Source organism: Bufo bufo, chromosome 6 (assembly GCF_905171765.1).
Source record: "Bufo bufo chromosome 6, aBufBuf1.1, whole genome shotgun sequence".
Taxonomy (NCBI): domain Eukaryota; kingdom Metazoa; phylum Chordata; class Amphibia; order Anura; family Bufonidae; genus Bufo; species Bufo bufo.
This window is the reverse complement of record NC_053394.1, coordinates 265,237,511-265,250,941: the sequence shown is the minus strand read 5'-3', so window position 1 is coordinate 265,250,941 and position 13,431 is coordinate 265,237,511. Positions and strand designations below refer to the sequence as shown.

Sequence of the window (13,431 nt, the reverse complement as noted above, 5' to 3'; positions counted from 1 at the left end):
AGCATGTTCTACAGTACATTCAGCATTTTTCACGCAACGCAGCCTCCATAGAAATGAATGGGAATGCGTGAAAATCGCAGGCATCCGCAAGCAAGTGTGGATGCGGTGCGATGTTCACGCATGGTTGCTAGGAGATGATAGGGATGAGCAACCCCAGACCCCATTAAAGTCTATTCACTGTATTATTTTCCCTTATAACATGGTTATAAGGGAAAATAATAGCATTCTTAATACAGAATGCTTACTAAAATGTGGCTTGAGGGGGTTAAAAAAATAATAATAATTTAACTCACCTCATCCACTTGTTCGTGCAGGCGACATGTCTTCTTTCAGGACCTGCCAAAGGATTCTATCTTCATTCAGCAGGACCTGAGCTGACGTCACCGCGCTCATCACGTGGTGAGCGCGATTACATCAAAGGTCCTTTGGCAGGTCCTGAAAGAAGAAGATGCCAGCTGCGCGATCAAGTGTATGAGGAGAGTTAATTATTATTATTTTTTTTTAACCCCTCATGCCACATTAAGAATGCTATTATTTTCCCCTATAACCACGTTATAAAAGGGAAAATAATATCTACAAAATACCTAACCCAAACCCGAACTTCAGTGAAGAAGTCCGGGTTGGGGTCTGGGTACCACAATCAGTTTTTTCTCACCTGCGTGCAAAACGCATGCACTAGCGCTGAAAAAACTGAGCCACGCAGTCGCAGTCAAAACTGACTGAAATTGCGTACGCACTCGCAAGATTTTCCCTGATTGCAGACGCAACGCATCCGGACCTAATCCGGATTCTCGTCTGCAAGGGGCCTAAATCCTGCATTTATCACACAAATGTGAGAGGCCGATGCAGGTAAGGCTATTTTCACATTAGCGTTTTTTCCAGATCCATCAAGGATCCGCAAAAACGCTTCCGTTACAATAATACATCAACATGCATCCGTCATGAACGGATCCGGTTGTATTATGTCTTCTATAGCCATGACCACTATTGAAAGTCAATGGGGGACGGATTCGTTTTCTAGTGTGTCAGAGAAAACTGATCCGTCACCATTGACTTACATTGTGTGTCAGGACGGATCCGTCTTGCTCCGCACCATATCGTGGACAGAAAAACGCTGCTTGCAACGTTATTCTGTCCACGATGGGAGCGCAACCAAACGGAACAGAATGTGTTTTGGAGCATTCCTTTTCGTTTAGTTTTGTCCCCATTGACAATGAATGGGGACAAAACTGAAGCGTTTTCCCTGCTATTGAGATCCTATGACTGATCTCAATAGCATTGAAAATGCTAATGTAATGTGAAAGTAGCATTAGGTATTTTCATGGAGCCGGGGACGAAATAAAATAAAATATTTATCTTCCTCAAAGCTTTTAGCAAGGAGGAGTTTTACTGCACAAGATTAACCTTTCACCTAGTTTCCAAGCACTGGAGAAAGAAAGCGGAGGACCCTCAAATTTCATGTTAACACTTTCATGGTCCAACCACAATACTTTAAATACATATTATAAAAACTTACAAGAAAATACAAATCTGGGGTTTATCAATATAAAAAAAAACAAAAAAAACACAACAACAAACACAGCACTCCTTTATTGACATGTGTAACATTGCTTTGATATATGTATCAATAAAGGACACTTTTTCACGTTATTCCCAGGAGTGCAATGAGTTTTTTGGTATATACACTGAACAAAAATATAAACGCAACACTTTCGGTTTTGCTCCCATTTTGCATGAGCTGAACTCAAGATCTGAAACATTTTCTACATACACAAAAGACCCATTACTCTCAAATATTGTTCACAAATCTGTCTAAATCTGTGTTAGTGAGCACTTCTCCTTTGCCAAGATAATCACAGGTGTGGCATATCCAGGTGCTGATTAGACAGCATGAATATTGCACAGGTGTGCCTTAGACTGCCCACAATAAAAAGCCACTCTGAAATGTGCAGTTTGATCACACAGCACAATGCCACAGATGTCGCAACGTTTGAGGTAGCGTGCAGTTGGCATGCTGACTGCAGGAATGTCTACCAGAGCTGTTTCCCGTGCAATAAATGTTCATTTCTCTACCATAAGCCGTCTCCAAAAGCGTTTCAGAGAATTTGGCAGTACATGTAACCGGCCTCACAACCGCAGACCACATGTAACCACACCAGCCCAGGACCTCCACATCCAGGATGTTCACCTCCATGATCGTCTGAGACCAGCCACCCGGACAGCTGCAGCAACAATCGGTTAGCATAACCAAAGAATTTCTGCGCAAACTGTCAGAAACAGTCTCAGGGAAGCTCTTCCGCATGCTCGTCATCCTCATCGGGGTCTGGACCTGACGTAACCGACTTGAGTAGGAAAATGCTCAGATTCGATGGCGTCTGGCACATTGGAGAGGCGTTCTGTTCACAGATGAGTCCCGGTTTTTACTGTTCAGGGCAGATGGCAGACAGCATGTGTGGCGACGTGTGGGTGAGCGGTTTGCTGACATCAATGTTGTGGATCGAGTGGCCCATGGTGGTGGTGGGGTTATGGTATGGGCAGGTGTATGTTATGGACAACGAACACAGGTGCATTTTATTGATTCCATTTTGAATGCACAGAGATACCGTGACGAGATCCTGAGGCCCATTGCTGTGCCATTCATCCACGTCCATCACCTCATGTTGCAGCATGATAATGCACGACCCCATATTGCAAGGATCTGTAGACAATTCCTGGAAGCTGAAAACATCCCAGTTCTTGCATGGCCAGCATACTCATCGGACATATCACCCATTGAGCATGTTTGGGATGCTCTGGATCGGCGTATACGACAGCGTGTTCCAGTTCCTGCCAATATTCTGTAACTTTGCACAGCTATTGAAGAGGAGTGGACCAACATTCCACAGGCCACAATCAACAACCTGATCAACTCTATGCGACAGAGATGTGTTGCACTGCGTGAGGCAAATGGTGGCCACACCAGATACTGACTGGTTTTCTGACATTCTCCCCCCAAGTAAGGCAAAACTGTGCACATTTAAGAGTGTCCTTTTATTGTGGTCAGTCTAAGGCACACCTGTGCAATATTCATGCTGTCTAATCAGCACCTTGATATGCCACACCTGTGAGGTGGGATGGATTATCTCGGCAAAGGAGAAGTGCTCACTAACACAGATTCGGGTCTTTTGTGTATGTAGAAAATGCTTCAGATCTTTGGGTTCAGCTCATGCAAAATAGGAGCAAAACCGAAAGTGTTGCGTTTATATTTTTGTTCAGTGTATGTGTGTGTGTATATATATATATATATATATATATATATATATATAAATAAATTAGTTATTCATTTAGAACATGTCTTATTTTTTTGTAATGATAACCGTCTCTTGCAGATCATGGACCCATTCAAGTCAGTAGGTCCACATCCGCAAACGGCACACACATGGATGGTGCCCGTGCACTAAAGACCGCCATTTGCGGTCTGCAACACGGACACGGGGTACACACGCTCGTGTACATGAGCCCTTAGCAGGTAACCCAGTCGGTAAAAAGCAAAATAAGAGTCTTTTCAATCCAAGCCAGCAAATTTTACAGCCCCAATAGGAAGTGGTGACTTTGCTCTACCAAATTTCTGAATGACAAGACTGCATAACGATGCACAAAGGTGTGGTTTCATCTAGAATGTGTGGTTTCATCTAGAATAATAATAAAAAAAAGAGCAAACGGAGCAGGAATAAGGGCTCACACAACTGACTGAACCATGTCTATGATGTCTGGCGATAATCTCTATAGTACTGTACTATTGCGCCAAAGGCACTCCGCATACCGCCATGTGATACCTCTTTTAAGTCTCCCTTAAAAGAAAGATGTCAGAATACGGTATCCAATGGCACCATTTCTTTTCTGTATGAGCGCAGCAGAAGATATGTATGCCTCCGTATGACATGAGGTACATGTGAAAGTACAGCATGGCTTCATACACTTCTATGGTTGCCATTTTGCAGCTCCATAACAGCTATATGCATCAGGCCCAAGGCAACCACAAGGAATGTTTGTGTTCTCAATTTATAATCAGGAATAGTGGAGAAAATAATGATCTGTATACACTGTAAAAGCAATGAACTATACTTACAAAATGAACTGAGGTGAAGATGGCAGGAGATGGGCTGCATTTACAGAAGTCTATACTGTATTTATGACCCCCAAGACATACATATCTTAGTCGGCAAGAGAATAAAATCTCTGTACTGTAGTTCTTCATGTAAGCTTTGCTCCAGACTTCAGGGAGTTAAAAAATTTAAATATAGTACGTTCCAACTGATCTAATTCTTCTGATAACAATATTTATTACAATTTAGCTCCAAATGCTGCTTTTGAACAAGCCATCCATCTTGGATTATAAATTTATCCCCCCCCCCTGTTGCTTGTATAGCGCAGATATCTTTCATAGTGCTGTTACAGACGCTGTCATAACTCAATTCCTGTGCCCAGTAGGGTTGACATCTTGGCTCCTTATTTTAATCTTCACATTTTATCACATTGGATCTAGGAGCCTTTGCCTACAATTTGCATCAACTCCCGAACATGGGCGGCTGATCATGTATGTCCAGCTTCAGGCACTTTAGAAGACTCTCTGACGTGTGAACCAGCAGCTGAGGTGTGGCAGGACATCTTTGTGACATCAAGAGCACAGGGTCATTATCAACCCCAAGCAACTTTGCTATTTCATGGCTTGGGTTTAAAAAAAAATAGGTTGCATTTAGGGCCAGAGTAATGGTGGGGGAAAAAAAAAAAAGTGTAGAATACAGGCTCATGCACATGACCATATCTTTGATCTGCATTTTTTTGCAGATCAGATGTGGACCCATTCATTTAAATGGGGTTGCAAAAGATGCTGAATAGCACACCGTGAGCTGTCTGCATTCCTATGTCCGTTCCGCGGCCCTGTAAAAAAGATAGAACATGTCCTATACTTGTCTCTTTTGCGAACAAGGATAGGAAATTTCAAAAGGAGTTAAAAAAGAAATAAACGTTACCTACTTGGGTATTAAGATAGGACCCATTATATAGTTTAAACTACGTCCCACTTTTAAACTCTATTCAGGAACAACTATCTACATTTAAAAACGCTATGCTGTCCTGGTTTGCTATAAGCCGATTGGCCAGCGCTACAGCATAGGAGGAGACCGCGGCAGGCTCAACTGGGTGGAGCCTAACTACAAACATACCGGAGGCTATAACCGGAGAACGGAGCGGCGCCCGGGGATAACAGTAAGTGCAGGGGGATCCCTGGGCGCCGCTCTACACGTCTTTATGGTGAGTTTACATACTTTCTTCGGGTGAAAGGTCTTCTTTAAGGGTCGTTACAAAGATGAATCTGGCACTGGTGTTTACCACCATTATAAATACTATTATAAATACTCCGAAATAACCACTTGTGAAGACAGTAAGACAAAGAAAAAAAGAAAATACTACCTAGATAAAAAAAACACCAGTAGAAAAAAACTAAACTGCTTGCGCGTCCTGTGTTTCACTGTTCTCATAGACCATCGGCTGTCTAGAGCTGGCAATTTTACAGGAAAAAATTCTGCAAAAAACACTGATGTAACAGCTCCAGTTAAAATACAAAAGTGCAGAAAAAACACCACTAAGCAATGAATAGGACATTTCAAATCAAGTAATATTGCTAAATACTGCACCTGCAATAAAAATATTGCATTTTTTAGGCATATTATATTTTCCTCTCTTGTAGTACCTGCTGCTGTTTCCCCCATAGCTGAAATTTTGGTCCACCTTCTGCATTCAGTAGTGGATGGACATGTTTAGAAGATCCTTCCTCCCCTTCCTCCATTCAGTGCCAGAGTAGGGATCTGATAGAGAAGCAGGTGAAGCGGTTCAGACTCCTTTCACTCATTTGTCCCCACTTCTAAAGTCATAGCATTACATACCATATTGCTATTTATTAGTGAAATCTCTGGGCTGCGTGTGAAGAACTATGTTCTATGCAGGAGAGAAAGGTTGAATAAAAGCGGATTGCAATGCACTCCTGGGAGAATGAGGTGCTTGATGGTCAATGGAACAAGCTGATACCCACCCACGGAAAGTGAAGAAGCAAGTCCTCCAGATAGGAGAGTTTAAAAACTACACTGGAAAGCCTAGTTTTTTTGCTTCCTAAAGTTAAAATAATGGTGCACATCACTTGGAAAGCAGAGCTCATCATATCCACTGAGCCGACTTGCGCAATGGATCTTCTGCTGCTTTCCAAGCTTGGGAAGCAACGTCTCTCACGATGTCTAGCCATGTCACTCAAAGGGGAGGGGGGTAGTACAGACAGCACAAGGGCATTGGTCTAGAAGTGCTTCCAGCGCTATAGCCAGCTTCCTAGTGCTCCAACTAGGTAATTTACATAAATTTAAGAATTAATATATATCTCTGCGATTATTAACCCTTTATAGAAAAGAAAAATCTTGTTTTACTCAGATCAACCCTAGTGGTTCAATAGGGATGATCACGCTGACAAAGCAAAACTTTTCTACTACTCTTTGCGCCCCAAATAGGCACGTTATTTTCTTGGTTTATACAGATTTAAAAAAACGTGGTAAATTCTGACTGATGATCAAGAAACTGCAGGTTTCTGTTCTCTGCGACATTCAAGAGGATTCTTTTGGATGTTCTTAGTGCTGGCATCTGGAAACACCATATGTAAGAATGTAAGATTACAGCAAGTCTAAACGAGAACACAAATCTTAACCTCTGCACTGTACCAATTGAATACACACTTCTCTGGAAACAGGTACACAAACAAGTCTATGCTGGCTTCTATTGGGTACAACATGCTGAACTACTCCAAAACCAGCTCACCGCTTTCCAGAAATGTCCTCCCACACATGCCTTCCTTGTATTTGTATTTCTCACAGAAATCTAAAAAGGTTAGCAGTCTAAATGCACAGCTTGTTCGGAAAAGATGGGCTTCATTTACAGTACTCAACCCTTCATAATTCACTACAGCTGCCAAGAGTGGGAGTATCGGTGGTAAACACAGAATTCTTGGGGGCTGCTGCAGATATAAAATATACTAGTGCTCTCTCTGAGAGTTGCTTTATCCACGAACTATATATTAAGTGCCAAAAACTATATACGGTATGTTCCCATCATGGGAAAGCAAAAAAACAAAAAAGAAACATTGCACGAAATGATCCGTTTTTAAAGCCCTATTTATATAGCCCCTGCAGCAGACCATAATACGTCTGTAAAAACTAAATAATGTGCACAAAACAAAAGCGACACATAAGATTTAGAGCATGGCGAAGTTACATACAAGCTATTCTCTATTTGGTAAGCTGTGGGTTTCAGTCAGACAAGCAGCTGTGACATCACAAGTGAGGCTACTTTCACACTAGCGTTTTCAATTCCGCTATTGAGATCAGTCATAGGATCTCAATAGCAGGGAAAACGCTTCAGTTTTGTCCCCATTCATTGTCAAAGGGGACAAAACTGAACTGAACGAAACGGAATGCTCCAAAATGCATTTTGTTCCGTTTGGTTGCGCTCCCATCGCGGACAGAATAACGTTGCAAGCAGTGTTTTTCTGTCTGCGATGTGGCACGGAGCAAGATGGATCCGTCCTGACATACAATGTAAGTCAATGGGGACGGATCCGTTTTCTATGACACAATAGAAAACGGATCTGTCCCCCATTGACTTTCAATGATGTTCATGACAGATCCGTCATGGCTATAGAAGACATAATACAACCGGATCAGTTCATGACGGATGCATGCGGTTGTATTATTGGAATAGAAGTGGTTTTTTGCAGATCCATGACGGATCTTCAAAAAACGGTACTGTGAAAATAGTGTTCGTTTCAATCAGGCAAGCTGCAGTGACATCACAAGTGGGTTTCAGTCAGGCAAGCAGCTGTGACATCACAAGTGGGTTTCAGTCAGGCAAGCAGCTGTGACATCACAAGTGGGTTCCAGTCAGGCAAGCAGCTGTGACATCACAAGTGGGTTCCAGTCAGGCAAGCAGCTGTGACATCACAAGTGGGTTCCAGTCAGGCAAGCAGCTGTGACATCACAAGTGGGTTCCAGTCAGGCAAGCAGCTGTGACATCACAAGTGGGTTCCAGTCAGGCAAGCAGCTGTGACATCACAAGTGGGTTCCAGTCAGGCAAGCAGCTGTGACATCACAAGTGGGTTTCAGTCCGGCAAGCTGTCTAGGAAAGAGTCATGAAGAATTCCTAACTGGAAATGTTCCCAGAAAGTGTGAGAAGTGCTGTTCTTACTGTGTTTACAGTCAGAAACAAACCCAAGGCCGTGTGAGGTTGCACCAGTCAGGTACATTCTGCGGCCCTGCCAGAGAACGCAACAGGGGGCATTATACCATATGAGGGGCATGGACTATAATGGCCCCTACACATGTGCCCCATATACAGTATAATTTACATTGTATGAGGGGTACAAAAGGGAGTGGAGGGCATTATACTGTATGAGGGCACATGTAGGAGGCATTATACTGTGTTTGAGACATAAGGGGAATTATACTGTATGAGGGGCACAGCAGGAGCAATATACATACAATGTAAGTCATTGGCACATGAATAGGGCATAATACTGTATGAGCGGCACAGCAGCGAGCATTATACTGCGTGAGAGGTACATGTGTGGGGCATTGTATGGTATGAGTGGCACAGTAGGGAATATTATACTACGCGAGAGGCACAGCAGGGGCAATATACTGTAATGTGTAAATGGTTACTATATTAATGATGTGAGGAGGTGTAGCTTAACAGTGTTATACGGCTGAGCTTAGCTGTGCTACAGGGCATGGCGGTGCAACAGGGGCCTTCAGATATAACTTTGATGGGGCTCCCGAAATGCCAAATTCTCTGTCTTCCCCCCAGCTACAGCTGCCATAAAGATCCACAGGGGTGCACCGCAGCTGACTGCAAGGTAACTGGTGCTGTCACGGTCTTGTTGTTCGCTGTGACACGCCAACCGTGCATGCTGGTTGCCTTGGGTAACGTGCTGTTTATGCAGCATGTGTGTTCCTTGCTCCTTTCTCCTGGTTCCTTCTCTGTCTGGTCTGTGTGGGGTTAACTACCTGGCTGGGTGTGGTCACTTGGTGCTATTTAGCCTGTGGCTGGTAGTCTGGGGTTGGTTGTACTCCAGCTTCTGTTGGTGCTGAAGCTATGCTCCTGTCCTGGGTATTCCATCTGCCCAGTCCTTGAGGGCCACCTTGTGGGACATACTGTCATGGTGGGGAGTGGGGGGAAACTCCCCACCGAACACAGATACGTAAACGGGAACAGAAACTAGGCTTGGACACTGGGGACCTCCTAACGCCACCCTAATCCTAGCCCTGACTCCTAACCGTATGAGCGAACCCAGATGGTAAGAGGGCTCATACACAGGAACCTCGGGCCCTACTAACCCTAATGATCCCTGGAAGTAATGTCAGGACTAGGAACGACCTGTTCCTTCCAAGATGAACAAGCGTCTCCCTAAGACCAAGTTACCAGCGACAACAGGAAAACAACAAAACTTACGGTCATGTCCTAGAGCGGGTCCACTTGACCCCTAGAACATTACACCACAACAGTAAGACAGTAAGACACCACACTCACAGAGAGATGACAGTGAGAAGCAAACTGAATCAGTAGGTAAGAGTCCAGTGGCAAGAATAACCACTGACCCGAGAACACCGGAATACTTGGTCACTTACCTGCCGCGGCTGCTGAAAGGCCCACGAGCAGTCCACACCACAACGAACTGGAACCCATGCATATGTACTGGTACCGGAACACCGAACCGGACTCAGTACAAAACAACAAACACAGGAACCAACTCACCAGCAACTGCCTGAACCCCTAAGTGGACAGGATGCCTGGCAGTCCCAGGTGACATGCCCAAACAACAAGACCGTGACACAGCCGTGACAGGTGCACCCCCATGTTTGGAGGGAGGCAACCTGTGGCACAGTGTAGCCCCTTGAGACCAGCAGAGACTGCCAATCCAACATGTGTCTTACTCAGGAGCCCCTGCTACAGGAAAATGGACTTCAGCTATTTTAACACCACAAATGATGTTCAAACATGTACGGTTACAAGTCAGTTTTAGACAGATATACAACTAGTTTTAGCCAGGTAAGGTCAAAGGTGGACATATGTACCATCTAGCAGCTGGAAATCCATGAGCCCATATTCTTCTGCTGAACATTGGCTCTTTGCTGCTGGTGTTCTCCTCCAAGTACAAATATCCAGAATCATCAGCACAATACACGTTGTACCGGAGTGTTACACTGCATGCCATTTTCTCTACCAGCCGTCGTAAACCCCAACCAGCCTGAAATTTTCCGAAGCAGGAAAATAAATAATCTTACTGATGAACCTTTCCTTTCATCACTATTGGTTTAAAATGTGGCATTTCAGTGGGTATTCCCATAAAAAAAGGGTCCATCGCTCAAACAGTAGCTAAAAAAAGCATGTACTGTCCGGACTGTGGTGGGAACAGCAAACACAGCAATGTTTCACTCACAGCAAAAATCCAAGAAATATAAATACATCAGCCAAGGGTTCAAAAGGAAACAGATCAAATATGGACTTCAAGAAGCAGGAAGAAGTAAAAGAAGAACTTGAGGTTCATGGGTAGACATGAGTGAATCAATGCTACACTAATCAAATTCATTATGAGCTTCCCAAAAGATTCTAATTTAAAATGAATTTAACTGGTGGCCACCATTTTACAGACAAAAAGAGAAGATATCAAGTTAAAAAAACTCGACAACAGGCTGTTTGTTACCACCGCCTACCATCCGTTTACCCATAGCCAAATTTGTTCCTGTCACTGACATTACTAATGCTATCTTGGCGTTAAAGAGCTTGAAAGGGGTTGGATACAGTCCTAGGAGACCTCAGAGGGTGATTGTCACGGACGTACCAAGACATACGGATGTCCCGGCAACAGCGAGTGGCAGGAGATCTGTGAGACTGGCAACACGTGGTTTGATCTGACAGGTTTTCCTTGTGGATCAATATCCCTATTGTTTGTATTAGGCCTGAAGTAGACTCCTGTTCATAGTTCCTTTTGGAGGAACAGGTAGTCTCGTCCCTGTTATAAGTACCAGGGTCCTATAGGGCTAGATAGGACTCTAGGTATTCCTGCGTATGAACTAACCTACCTTTGGGATCTGTTCATACTGGTAGTCAGTCAGAATTTTGGTTAGGGTTTTAACTAGGAGGTGTCCATCTTCCTTCCCTAGTTCTCAGGCCTGATTCCCTATCTCCCCCTTTTCTCCTATGCTTGGTGTGGTGTTTCCTTCCCACACCGAAGCGTGACAGTCATATAGGACTTTTTAGAGCAATTAGGGAACTTCCGATTCGGACTAAATTGGACCTGAGTGGCCAATCAGACCTGAAATTACTATCCATCAGGAAACTTTTCTACCTTTCCAATATACTTTAGCAGTTCACCTAAATGGATATCATCCTACTCCATCAATCCTGTGAATGGCAAATCTGTGTATTGGAAAGTCAGGTGACAACCTAAATGGACAGCGTAACATTCTATCTAGTTAGCATCATGGGACAGAGCTGGAGGAGCTGGGCAGATTGAGCTCTCTTTTTACGGGAAAACATTCTGTATAATGTGTGTGTTTTATTAATTAAAATTCCTGCTCTAAGCTAAGAAGTAATTTATCGACTGACAGCATTTCCTGTATGATTATACATCTAGAGATAGTACTTGAAGGACCACCTAGTGGACTTCTAAGCATAGAAAGAACATAGTTAAATGAATGAAAGTTATACGGAATCTTCGTCCAGCTACCAGCTCAGCTCGTCACCTCCATACTATGCTGCCTGCAGAACACCCACTACGCTCAACAGCACAGGTTCCCTTTATTAATTATCTAAAAAGGGTCATCCCATTAAAACTGATGGCCTATCTCTGTACCAGTATCAAAAACATAGCATTTAAGCAGTGTCTGGACCACTGAGCGATATAGAGCCTGACGCAATCACCCAAGCACCGCAGCCTTTCAAAAAGCCTAAGGCACAACTGTGTTACTGTATTCTGGTAGAGGAGCAGACAACTGGAATTACCGTATCTGGCATGCAGCGGTATTTTGTCCAGTAGAAGGGCAGCACTCATGACGGAAACCCGGCAGATCTCACTATAGTGAATGGGAATTCGGTGGGCCCTGGCACTGTCCAGCTATGCCGGTTACAGTAATTCCAGTGGTCTGCTCCTCTGCTGGAACAGACCACCAATATTCAGATGTGAATCTAGCCTCAAGACAGGCCACCAGTTTGAAAAGGCAGGATACAATACTGACAAGTGCAAGATTTTTAGAATAGGCTCTACTCACTTAGGCATGTAGCAGATTGCTGAGTATCTGTATTTTTGTAAAGTCACTTGAACTCCCTTATGTTCTAACATGGACTGTACTCTCCAGTGAATATTTATATTGCTGATTAATATTTTACTTTAAGCTCATATAGAAGTGCCATAACATGCATAATTACATCATAAACTGTACATTAATGCTGTAAGCCACCTCTACTGTGTATTACTACTGATGACCTTTAGGAGACCTATGGCTATATAAAATGAACTAAGAGCTTACTTATTTTACTAGAGTGGTATGATGCAGTCATAAAAGAGAGTCATGGTAACGCATTAAGAAGTAATTGTGGGTAAAAAGTCACATTATGAGAAGTTAATTCTCCTATTTGCACATACTTGGTTTTCATACTGCAGAGATTTACTACTACATTCTGCAGAGAAAATGTAGACAACAAAGCACATTCAAGGAGTATGTCAATGGCCAGATGTCCCAAAGACCAACGCTGGGTAGTTTGCTATGGTGTATCCAGGTATCCACTGTTCTTGTCGTTTAGTCCCTGTAGTGCACTATGTAACTATGGGTGATACAGGAGAAAGGGATAGCTTCAAAGCTGTCAAAAGTAGAAATTGCAGAAACCTTTCCTCATAGGGAATGTGAAGAGTATTTTTATGTTCTCTTTTCGGATCCAGATATAATGGCACATAGCTTGGAAGGAGAAGAAACTTGTTGGTCATGAAGAGAAACATTACTTAAGGTCTCTTTACATGGGACTATGTACAAGCAGATTGTTGGGAAGGAAGCGTTCCTTCCCGACAATCTGCTGATCGCTAGCGGAGGAGACGAGAGCATTAACATGCAGTGATCTCCTCCAGATCCTCCAGAGCTCTTCCCCATACAGACTCGTTGTTTCCCAGTAGAAGATTGTGTTTACACAGAAAGATCTGCCACCAGGAAAAGAGGAATTTTGTGCTGTACAAACTATCCAATTGCCAGATAAACATTTCGCTAGTCCATCATGTAATCGGCGGTACATTTACACTGCCAGATCATCGCTACAATGAATGCTAGTTAGTGATCTTTTCAATTCTCGGCCCGTGTAAAGGGCCCTTTA

General features: G+C 43.4%; 1 protein-coding gene across 3 annotated transcripts in view; it reads right to left on the bottom strand.

The window, feature by feature from the left end:
- The window catches only part of LOC121003706 (transmembrane protein 150A-like), a 133,640-nt gene that overhangs the window by 38,581 nt on the left and 81,628 nt on the right, over nt 1-13,431 (bottom strand). The gene's annotated exons all lie outside the window — the stretch shown is intronic.